Source organism: Acromyrmex echinatior, chromosome 6 (genome assembly GCF_024713525.1).
Source record: "Acromyrmex echinatior isolate Ae372 chromosome 6, ASM2471352v2, whole genome shotgun sequence".
NCBI classification, from domain to species: Eukaryota; Metazoa; Arthropoda; class Insecta; order Hymenoptera; family Formicidae; genus Acromyrmex; species Acromyrmex echinatior.
The window spans coordinates 2749205-2761686 of record NC_141857.1 but is presented as its reverse complement, the minus strand read 5'-3'; the positions used below and the strand labels follow the sequence as shown (position 1 = coordinate 2761686).

Genomic DNA, 12482 nt, shown 5'->3' with positions numbered 1-12482 from the left:
TTGAGTAAAAGCTGTCTTGTGCTTCTTTGTATCGTAATTTTAAAATGCCGAAAAGCTGCTTTAATTAATTACTTCATGAAAAAGCAATAATGGATCGAATCCGTCACTTGATTGCGTTTTTTAGACGAATTTAACAATCTTCATTTGTATGCGAAATAGAGTTGTGTTATTAAGTTTCGATAGCTAATGCCCTTTTAATTTTGAAATTAAAAAGAAATAGAAGAGACTCCTTCATACTTTAATTTCCGCTTATTACACTTTAGAATTATTTTGGCACCGATAACGAAATTCAAGCATTATATTTCCTAATTAACTTATTCTGAGTATTTTTATCGTTGCAATGCTTCATAATAATTTATGTTTACATTAGTTAATTATAAAACCACCTGTGACATATTTGGCACTCTGTCCAATCCGTTTTTATGTGTATTCATTGGAAAGACATATAGATCTATAAATAACTTTTAAATGAATTCGTTTTTTTAGGAAATTTAATTTTATCAAATCTTTTAGTCTCACGGAAGGATGTACCATTTTTCATGTATACATGAATGTTATCGGTATATTGAGTCGATATCGATACGATCATTGTTCCAAATATAGCAACAAAAAAGCGATGTTCCTTTATCAAATATACATTTACTTTTCGTAAATGTAAATAAAAAACATGTAAAAACTGTACAGAACATATAGAAATAATTTTTATTTAAATAACGGAAATTTTATTACTCATTAAAATAAAAATTACATTTATCATATTTTAGCGAAACGAATTTTTTTATCATTTGTTTTTGTTTCTCTCTTTTTATTAAGTTATTTTATAATAGAAAGAATTAATATATACATAAATCACTTTATATTAAAACAAATAACTATTACAGATAGTAAACGATACGAAAAAATAATGCTTAGAAGTTATAAAATGGAAATTAAGTATCATCAGTCTGTTGAATCCAACGGTTATATATAAAGTAGCCTATGACATTTCATATCGCCTCGCATGCTCTGATTTGTGATCGACTACAAATTTATCATTTTATTTTTATCTACATGAGAGCATTAGATTAAAAAAAACATTGGCGCGTTTTTTAGCCTAATGCAGATTTTAATTTAATTTCTCTGTTGCGACCTTCAGACAAATTCGTTACGGTTAATACGCAATATCACCTTCCATTATATTCTATTTTCGTGTCAAACCCAAAAACGTTGCTTTTGGCTCTTGCATAAGACAAGTCGAATAAATTCCTTTGTTCACTATAGTTTTAACTGTCAAATTGTTTTCGATCTATAAAAGTTAAGTTTAAAATTTTTTTGTGTTTAGTTAAATAATAATATTCATTTTACTTTCTTTTGCTTTGCTAAAAAATATAATTTTGAGAAATTTAAATATATTTTTATAATACCTTATACAATATGTTAAGTCCATTAAATGTAACATCTTGACACATACTGCAGTATTGCGAAACATTTGAATGCGACTATACTGCAGCGATAATGTTGCATAAATACATAAACATCATTCTCCAGGTCTTGGGGAATATATAGAAAATTTATGCGTATAGAGAGTATATCTTGCGAATCTCACTGGTTTTACTATAGATCTTGATCTTAAATGCATGCATCAAATTTGGTTAATGGATATATAAAATGTAAGTTGAAGCGAGAAATACTGTTAACTTTTTACTTTTATTACAGTGCATTATTTAGGAAAAAATGTGTGATTATTATATTGCGCAGTTTAAGTGTTTAATTTACAAGTAATTTAAATGATTGATTGTATATATTGTTTATATATGAATTGTTATTATATGAAAGTTCTCATTGTTCTTGCTTAAATTTGCGAACAGAATGTGAATATTATGCAAGCCGCGATAAGTTCCACAGGCTTTACGTATCCCTTGGCAGTCATTACTTGCTTCACTGAATTACAATACTATTTAAATAATAGCTATCAGCCTATTTAATATCATGTCAAGATCATTAAAACTACATAGTATTTAGATGTAAACGAAGAATCCAATTAATTGAGAGAGATGTATAGATTTATTATTAAGTTTAATATATTTTAAAAAATTTTTAGTACAATTTAATTATCTGATGTTTTTATAAAAAAAGAATATATTTTTTGTAAAAATGATATGTAAATTAATATTATAAAATAATATTAGTGACACGATTATGTGTGAGATAATATTAGTCATTATAATGTCATTATAAATTCGTGAATACTAATTAGATTGTACTTATTGCATCTAACCGAAGTTTTTCATTCATTGACGACATGTGGCAACAAAACAAGATGAGATTCACTCGCGAAATTCACGTGTCTGCATGTCGAGAACACATCACATCTGGTGATGCACGATAATTTATTCGTACATAAAAAGCTCTAGGGATCATAAGGCATTATTTAGCGAGGCAATTATGCTTGTCCCCCGAACTTCATTTTATGGCAGAGCCGTCAACATATTTCGAGTTTTATGATATCCGCTACTGCAATTTCGTAACACAATTTGGAAATAGTACACATTAATCTAGCACAGTTTCGAGGTTTTGAAGGAATTAAAACTTTAATGCAGAAGTGGAAAATGATGCAACGTTAGAACTTTAGTTCCAATTAGCGATCTGCTATATTAACACTGGATATGACTATTTATCAGGCATTTTAGATAAGTTGTGTACAGAAATAAAAGTACTAATAATGATTATATAACACGTTATGTAATAGAACAATTAAAATCATTGACATTGTTGTAATGTTATATAATGAAATTGAAATCTGGATTCTAACAGAATTCTGAGTTGTTTATTCTATTTTTATATAATGATATTAAATTAAATACTTATTTAAAAATTTTTATTTACGCGTACATCAATAATAATTTTTTTTTTCCTAAAAAGATTACGATATCTGTACAGTTATATATTTTATAAAAATTAAGTTAAATTTAAATATTTTATCTATTTTTTTTCAAACTAATTAGGCGCATTAAATTCTATTTCTTTAATAATTATTTCTATAAATAATGTAAATAGTTGTAACAAAGATTAAGAGTTTATCGTTTGTGTCATTTCCTGTTATAGTTCATTCACAACAACTAATACCGCAAACAGAAAGTGTAATTAATCTAAGAGCACGTGGTAACGCTTTCCATTCCACGAAATGCTATAAATCTTATCGTGCAAAAAATACGTATGAAATGTAGAAGTGCGATTTTAATAGGAATTACTAGTATAATCGTGTGACAAAAAATACTAACATTCAACCAACATTTCAGAACATATACAAAACGTTGGAAATTGTCGAGTATATATATATATATATATATATATATATATATATATATATATATATATATATATATTGGCTATATAACGCTGTCCCTTATAAAATATGAAAACATTCAATTTCTCAATTCTAAACACTTACTGTTGGAAATAGAATACATAAATTTAAATATGTGATATTGTTTTAATGAATTTCTTTTTATATTATATATATATTAGGTGTTGGAATTAATTCGTAGCGTTTTACAAGTGATGGGAAGTACTTTCATTAATGTATTTTTTAATGCTCATGTGAAATAAATAACATTCTTTCATTAAAAACGCTACGAATTAATTCCAACACCTAATATATATATATATATATATATATATATATATATATATATATATTGTATATGTATATAGTTTTGGTATGCAAACAAAGCATTATAAAACATTACTTTATAAATAAAAATGTCCTATAAAATGCTCGTTAATCTAGGATTTATAAATATATGGATATAAAATATATATTAAAATTTATTTTTTTAACTGCTTAATATTAATCATGTTTTTATTTTTATAGCTTTTTAATATTAATGATGTTTACATTATTAAGATTATAGATATTACAGATATAGAAGTGCATATTCAGTAATAAATTAATTATTGAATTATAAACATTAAAAAATTCGATGTGGCTGATAAAGCTTTTTCAACTGTTCCGTATATGAATAATTAATTCTCTTTTACGTAAACTTGAGTGATTATAAACTTAACGGTTATAAATATAACAAAATCATTTTTATCATTTATCATTTATCTCTCATTGAGCATCTATTTATCTTCTATTTATCTCTTATCTAATGCAATTACATCTATTCGATGACCTGATGTTTTATAGATGATCGTTCTTATAGATATATTTTGATAGATGTTGACAACGTAAAAAATTGATTAATATTGATTAATATTATTATTTTATATAATTTTTATTGAAATTAAACATGTTTTATATTCACCTATTGATACACGACGTTTTAAAATTTGCTTTGTAACTCATTGTCGGAATTTTATCGAATTATGTCGTGCTGTATATTGGAGTCTCACAGGAACTAACATCAAAGATCGATCACGAGCACCTGCCAATCGTTATTAATTACACCATGTAATTAAATAGGTTGTTGTATCTACTCAATTATAAAAAGCATTATACATAAGCTCTGTATATAGAGAAACAACAAGAATAAAAAGATAAAAATTTTACAGTATTTTTATACATATGATAACAAAATATCTCTAATATTATTTAAGGAGATTTCTCAAAAGTTCTGAAATTGAATATAGAATATGTTCACAAAACTTATTTAATATCGAATACCATATACATTATCATGTTCATTTATACAAAGTAAACATTTATTTTGATATTGGAGAATGAAAGAGAAAGATAAATAAAATCAAAGATTAAGCGATATCGATCACAGAATATACTTACCAGTGTCGTATAATGGACACGGCATGTAGCTGTAACGTTGTTCGGGATAAACAACGGATTTATTCCTCTGTCCGCTGGTCATCGTAGCGAATTTGGTCACGTATTGCAGAAGTTTGTCATAGAAAAGCAAGAAGGTCGTGCGGATTATAGTTGACGAAAGTTGTAGGCACACTGGTTTTTAAGGTGCCTCTAAGGAGTTCTTTATCGTCGTCGATAGGTAACAGGATGATTAGGCAGAGGTAGTCATGAATGACTGCATCCTGTGACGATTGTCTACGGCACGCTGCATCAGCCAATTGAGCCACACCAGCGAATTAACTAATTATCACTGGGCACCGTCCCGGTGCCAATTAGTAATACCGCCTCTCTACTTAAAGTTGAGTGAACACGTCGTCGCTTAATTAGCGCTGAAATAATTGGCTGTTGTCGCTTGTGGTTCTTCTTTTCTTGTTGGTTCTTGTTTAAGTTCCGCCGCTTTTTGTCACCACTTAGACGTTTTACCGTATTCGTCTTGCATGAGGAATGCACAGATGATTGTATCAAGTGACTGCGTTCGCTCTTTGATTAATTAAAACGAGATAATAATTGTAAATTTGAACTTTTTTAGAGAAACTAGAAAATTTTGCAAATCCAAATTAAACAAAAATATGATCTACATAATAAATTCAGTATTGATGAATAAAGCTTAATTACAAACATCTCTATTTCTTAATTACAAAATTAGTTATAATATAATAGTATAATTATACTACCTAATTTACGTTTGAATGAAAGAATCCAATGCACGTATTTAATTTATTTTTCTAACAATTCGAAGAAATTAATCTAAACTGAAATTTTTTAATTTTAAGTTTAATTTTATTTTAATAAAAAAAATGAATTCAACTGTTTTTTTTTATTAGAAATTTATTTATTTTATGATTTGCTTTTTTGAATAATTTTTATACTTATGCTATGAAAAATTAACTACAACAATTTACGCGTGTGTATTTTTTTAAAGTATTTTATAATAGTTGTTTAAGAACACTCAATGAATTATTAAATAACTGATTCGTTTAGTCAATAGAACGAAACTGATAAGCACAGACATTATTATTATTATTACACTTTTTTTCCGCGTGAAAAATGTAAAATACAGATTGGCTACAAGATAAACCGATATCTGAAAACTATAAAAATAATTGCGAAATTAATAGTTTGATTCGAGCGATAATCTACATACTTGACTCGATAGGCTTCTAATATAAGAGATCTCCTTGGTCGATATATTAAAAACTTTATCGTACACTTATCTTATACAGAAGCATTTTGATTTATTTTTTACAAAATAAGATATTTCATTATCTATTACTGATCTGCAATAATATCTATCGAACTTATTCACTGAGCACAATTAATGAATAAATTTAATAAATTTATTCAGTATGAATGTGAATAGTAATTTTGATAAATATGAATGTGAATAGTAATTTTGCTAATGATTGTTATAAATATCTTTTGACAGAAGCTATGACCAGCCTTTTGTACTGATGAATGAAATGTCATTAACCCACTATAGTCAATTTATAAACATGTTTGTATTTTATATGGTACGAAAGTTTTATGTACCGTTACATTTTGTGCATACAATATACATTTCACATGCCAATATTGATATTATAATTGATATTAATGTAGTCACATCCATCTCAATTACTTGATTTTCCTGTTGGCACGATGAGCAATTTAATCGTGATTTACAGGATATTAATATAAATGCGGCACATATATCTTCAATAAAAAAATAATCAGAATCTAATGTAATTTATCATGATTAATAATTTAAAAAATAAAATTTATGATCTTTAATTTAGAAGATTAATTTACAGGAATCTTGATTTTATTAAAAAATATAGTTGTTCAGATATCCGCTGTTGTATATTTTATGAATCGACATAATAACATCCTATATGCATCTTAAATTGTATAGCCGACGAATCTGCTTATTATTTCAAACAATGTACAGCACTTTATTATTTTATCTCTCTCGCTTTCTAGCATTATTATGAAATTCGTACCAGGTGAGTTCACTCTCGCAATCTAGTTAAATCAGAGAAATTTCATTCAGTTTCAAAGGTAATCTTAAAATTTCTACGATCTTGCTTCTCTATTTTGCTTAACTATAGTTAGCTGAAACAATTCGCGTATTCCTTTGTTTTTCTGTATCGCATATTTATCTTTATTGTTTCTCAGATCTTTCCAAATGTTCGTAAATTTTTCAAGAAACAATCACATCGGAAAACAAGAATAAATCTTGAGAAAGTTATACGTTTAGCAATAAAATTTTTTTTCAAACTCTTACGATTATTGTTTATTATTAAATATGAGAGGAACAATGCGATAATCCAATCTCTTAAGTTAAATAAAGTTTTGTTATTTTCAATTTCCATATGTGTCAAAATTAATCTATTTCTGCAATTAGTTTTAAAATAAACATCGTCCGTTTTAACATAAGCATTTAATAGATAATAAACTAAATTTGAGTCAAATTTAATACATTTTCTTAAATTAAAATTTAAAAAATAAATTAAATTGTTTTAATCAAATTAACGACATATTGAATAGAAATAGTGACAACCTACAGAAATAATTCAAAATAACTTAAATTGATATTATGAATTTAACAGTATTGAGTTTCTTAAACGACCGATATCTCAAGAAAAAGAATTCCGCATTGACTTCTCTATACCTGGACATTTATCCACATTCCTTAGTTTCTTCAAAATACCTTAGAATTTTTTAAACAAACCTGTTTAGGTTTGTTTAAAGAATTCTAACGAGATAACTACAAGGAGACTTTCTTAGAGCGGATAAATTCTCGGATGAATGCCGCGAGAGCATCTCTCTCTTACTGGCATTTAATCTATAAATGTACCACGTGGATTCGGCCGTTCGATTCGAGGATTCCCTTCCGGACCAGCGTGAACTTCTTCATCGACCGCTCTACCACGAATATGTTTTATACATTTTCGATCGTGAATCGCAACCGGTGTGATTAACGTGCACGCGTGATCAACGTGCGTGTCAGTACGTACAGATAGACGCGCAGCGAACCGTTCTGTACACGCTCCGACGCTATACTGGACCGAATGAGGTGAAATGCAGAAAGAGAAGAGATAGAGAGTGTTGTACATATATATATATATGGAGCGCACGAGACGGAGAGACCTAGGTGCGAAAGCAACGAAAACGGATGTAAAGGGTGAAAAGGGGTGCAAGGGAGGAACGCGGAACGTCGAAAGAGGAACAAAGACTTGAACAAAAGGAGAGGGTAGTTAATCGAAAGTAGAAGGAGAGAAAGAGATAGAGCGAGGGTGAGGGAATGGGAACGGGATGGGGGATGCTGTGGTTGCGGGGCGGAAAATCGCTCTGTCTCGCTCTAGCCTCGCCGCAGCGATGCGTCGCGGCGCGCATCATACCCCTTTCGTAGCTCCAAGCGACTAACCAACCACCTCGCCGTCTGGTCCTCTACCCTCTTCTCCGCAGCCGCGAGAGAGTTCCTACACCAACCACCTCCTATTCTATGTCGCAATGTATCCGCAGTCGGAAGCCGAAAGCCCGGTGGTTTCGGACCGGCAAACGACACCGCATGATCACAATTCTTTTCGTCACAACACTTTATTATTGTCGCCGTTAAATGAAATTTCTTCAATATTCTTTAAACTTTAATGGGTTAGTACAATTAGTCGAAATAACCCAATCTTGAGAATAGCTTGAACTGTCGTATTTAATTTAATGATTAATATATATATTAATTCTCTCTCTCAACGGGAAATATAAAATTTATCTTATTTTCAAAAACTTATAATTAATGATTGTACTAACTATAAGAATTTGTTGAGGACTGAAGCGCAATTTATGATTTTGATGGTGATAGCTTTTGGTGTTAAAATTACATATAGAGGAAAGTTAATATTATATCGTTGGGTTATGATATCATGGCATCAGTAATGGCAAGTAATGATACATATCACTTTACGTTACTTGAAAAATGTTATTTTGAAATTTAAGTGTAAAATTTTTTAAACAAAAAAGAATTTATGGCTAAAAAAGTTTATACGTATTCGATGCATTAAATGCCAGAGGGAAAAATACAATTTTGCCAACTCAATTTGATTTGAAGCGTCGCCAAATAGTTTTTAAGCTATTTTGTCACTTGTTATTGTGAAAAGGAAATAATGTAGAAAACAGTATCGGCGAATTGAAAAATATATATAAATAGGAAATAATGTAAACAGACAGATCCTTGCCTATTGGTTTCTTATTCTATCGAAATAAGAAAGTCTTGGCAGGAAAATGTATAATTCTATACATATTTCTAGATGGGAAAAATTTATTCATTAAAAGTAATAATGAATTAAGTTACATAAATATGGCATGTTACATCTTACTATTCAAATAAATATTAAATTTAATTAGCTATAATAATTTATTCAAGAATTAATTCTACATAAAAAGTACAATACTTAAAATAAACTTATTATGTAGAAAATATTAAGTATTTCAATATAACAATAGATCGGTCAGCATCGTGATGTTTGTAGCGCTGTGTACAAATCGCACAATTATCGCAAATCGACGCTTGAGCAGGTGGCACGTTATTATCTTTTTAATCGAAATCATCGTGAATGATTTGTGATTATTAAATCGTACGTTTGATTACTCGAATTAAAAACTTATGAATATAATGAAGAAGCCATATCTGACTGAAAAAATTTAATATTTGTTCAATTTATGTATTACGGAAATAGAAATCCGCATGAAAAGAATGATTTTATTGAAATATCTAAAAATCTAACTAGATATAAATCTGAAAAGAATTTTATTGAACTATTAAAATAATTACGTAGGAATCTCAAGCATCATGAACAATACTACAAAAAGTTTTGACTTTCTAGCAATTAGTTTGAGTTTCTTCATTATTTTTTGATCTAACAAAATTATTTTTAGATTTGTATCTAGCTAAATTCTTAGTAAAACCGTTTTTTCTGTGTGGATATTAAAGAGATTAAAAAATTTATAAATCGCTTTTCTTTTTGTGATATATTTAGAGAAAAAAAGTAATTAAAAATATTATAAAAGAATATTTTTGAATATCTTTCTTGCGAAATATTTAATTATCTAATAATATCTAATTGAATGATCAAAATGATTTTATGTTTGTGTGTTACACAGAATCATTGTTAATTGCTATATAACTGAATAACTCCGCTATTGTATGTATATTAGTTCGATGAGTGATAAATTAATTTTTTTATTGGATTAATGCATTTGTAGTAATTTCAATGAATCTACATATCATGTATCTATAGATGAGTTGGCGATATCGTGAGTGAAAAAAATCGTTAAATATGTATAAGGATGGTTTATTTCATATATTTGAAAATTTCATGTTCCGCCAAATATTCGCTAAACTTAAAAAAACTAAATTTCCTCAATTTTTTGTGGACTCTTATATTTTGTATTTTGTTATATCTCGACACACATAAAACAAATTAAGTATATAAGAAAAGTAAATAATAAACCACATACATAAAAAAGAGGACTGCTGATTAAAATGGAAGAAGGTGGTAGAGAGCTTTTTATATAGGTTGATTCTTTTTTATAGCATGAAAGCAATAGTCTTGCCTTAAATCTAAAGTTAAAAATATAGTTCGATTTTATCAAAGAAACTTTAAATCAAGTTTAACCAGTGTTTAGATAATCGATATACGATATTTAAAAAAATGAAACAACTTGGAGAAAGAAAAACTTGCTTTTATTTTTCGGACAAAGAAATAAAATTATAATAAAGCATGCGATTAATCTCAAGAGTACTGCATTTTTGTATTACAATAAAGTAGAAAATCCGGTAATTATTTCATTGTTTTTATTGAAACGTTCTTTGGACTGAAAATTCCTTGATATTACAGTCATGTATTCAAGAATGTAAAATTAAAAGAGAATATAGAAGTGCAACAAATTGGAAAAAATTTCCAAACGTATGTTATTTGTTATATGTTTAATTCTACTAACAAAAAAAGATGTAAAATTTCTTATTTAAATTCGTCTTCCGAAATTTCTTCTTTTTTGAGATAGTTTATTCAGATTGAAAAACAAAAGTGTGAAATATTGCCGCAATTTTACGGAGGTACTTCACATAGTCGAAGTTGGCTTTTAGAATACGCACGAGGTGGAAAGTGAACTCCTCTTAATGAAAGAAATAATTTATGTTCTTTCTTAGAAAAAGGTTCTTTTCGGTATATTTTGCATCCAAGCTCACGAAACTTACTTAAAATACTTCTAGTATACTTGAACATAAGAAGATATTGCGTGAGGTATAAAACTATAATGAAGCAAGAACGTTTCAACATTTTTAAATTTTTACATAATTTATATAATATATATTTATTTAATATAATTTTTACATAATTTATATAATATACACAATTTACATTTTTTTAAAGTAAAATATCGATAAAATTAAGTATAAAAATTAAAAGAGAAACAAATTCTTTTGTCGATTAAAGATCGACCGAAAAAATTCGGCATACGGTTTGCACAATTGGATATTTATATAAATTCACATTGAAACAAGTACTTCCGCTTTGATCAGAACAGAATTTCTTTTACTCTTAATTAAATTGATTCTCATCGGTTTAATTTCGGTTTAATTATAACTGATATTAGAAAGAAAGTTGAAAATTTAGCGTCTTTTGTCGCTGCTCATAATTGAAACTTTTTCCTACAGGAAGAAAATAAGATTGGAGGCAAGTTAAAATGGGAAGGTCAGAGTGAGAATAGAACACTACCAGCTTAAACGAACGGCAATAGTTTATGCTTCGACATTGTCGCGTGAAGAAAAAGGAAAGAAACGTCCCGTCGATATTGATGAAGATGCTACAGTCGGTGACCTCGTATAGTAGGAAGCAACGAAACTGTAGATACTACGAGTGGCAATTCACTTTTATAGTTGTTCACATGGCAGTATTCATCTAGATTTCTACTATCAATCCATTGAAATTACACGGTAAATTGTTAAAGATGATAATTGAAGAAAAAAATGTAAAAAATATAGATAACAATAACAAGAGTTGTCACATTGAAAATACTAAAAGACTCTACTTATACATTTTATGGTTAAATTATCTTTATTTATTTTATCCTACAATAAACAACTTTATCTTTACAAATTAAAGATAATGTTGTTTATATGTAGTATGTACATAATTTATCAAAAATGAGCAGAAGCTAACAAACACAAGTTCTACTTGTATTCTCGTGCTTATCCGGCATTGTATCGCTTTCAATATTGAATTTTCATTAGTTTTCATATCTTGTCTTGCGCGAGCAGTCTTTTGGAAATATTGTGACAAAAATATACCAGCCGGCATCTTGGCAAACAATAGTTCTACCACGTGCCGTATTCGGCATTCGATTTTCTGTAGTAAATAGCGCGGCACGCCGGTGCACTTTGCACACATCGTACCGTGAGAAAAACAATATTACATTTCTGTACCACTTTGCTGTATCATGTTATGTATCTGGCGCACGACGTGATGCGTCACTTTGTTCGCGGTAAATATGTTTGTTCTCGCAGAATATCACATTACGAACAGGACTTGTGTGCGGCCACGCCGCGACGCGATAATTCATGATTTTGCGGCCGGCATGATTCACATCCTCCCAGGAGAAAGAA

General features: G+C 28.6%; 2 long non-coding RNA genes across 3 annotated transcripts in view; one reads left to right on the top strand and one right to left on the bottom strand.

Moving 5' to 3' along the window:
• The window catches only part of LOC147909268 (uncharacterized), a 98854-nt gene that overhangs the window by 21275 nt on the left and 65097 nt on the right, over positions 1 to 12482 (top strand). The window lies entirely within an intron of this gene.
• LOC105145392 (uncharacterized) lies at positions 3801 to 8121 on the bottom strand. Its single transcript, XR_015545506.1, has 3 exons — positions 7494 to 8121; positions 4766 to 5323; positions 3801 to 4409 (listed from the first exon to the last, which is right to left on the bottom strand). It is a non-coding gene; the product is annotated as an uncharacterized LOC105145392 (long non-coding RNA).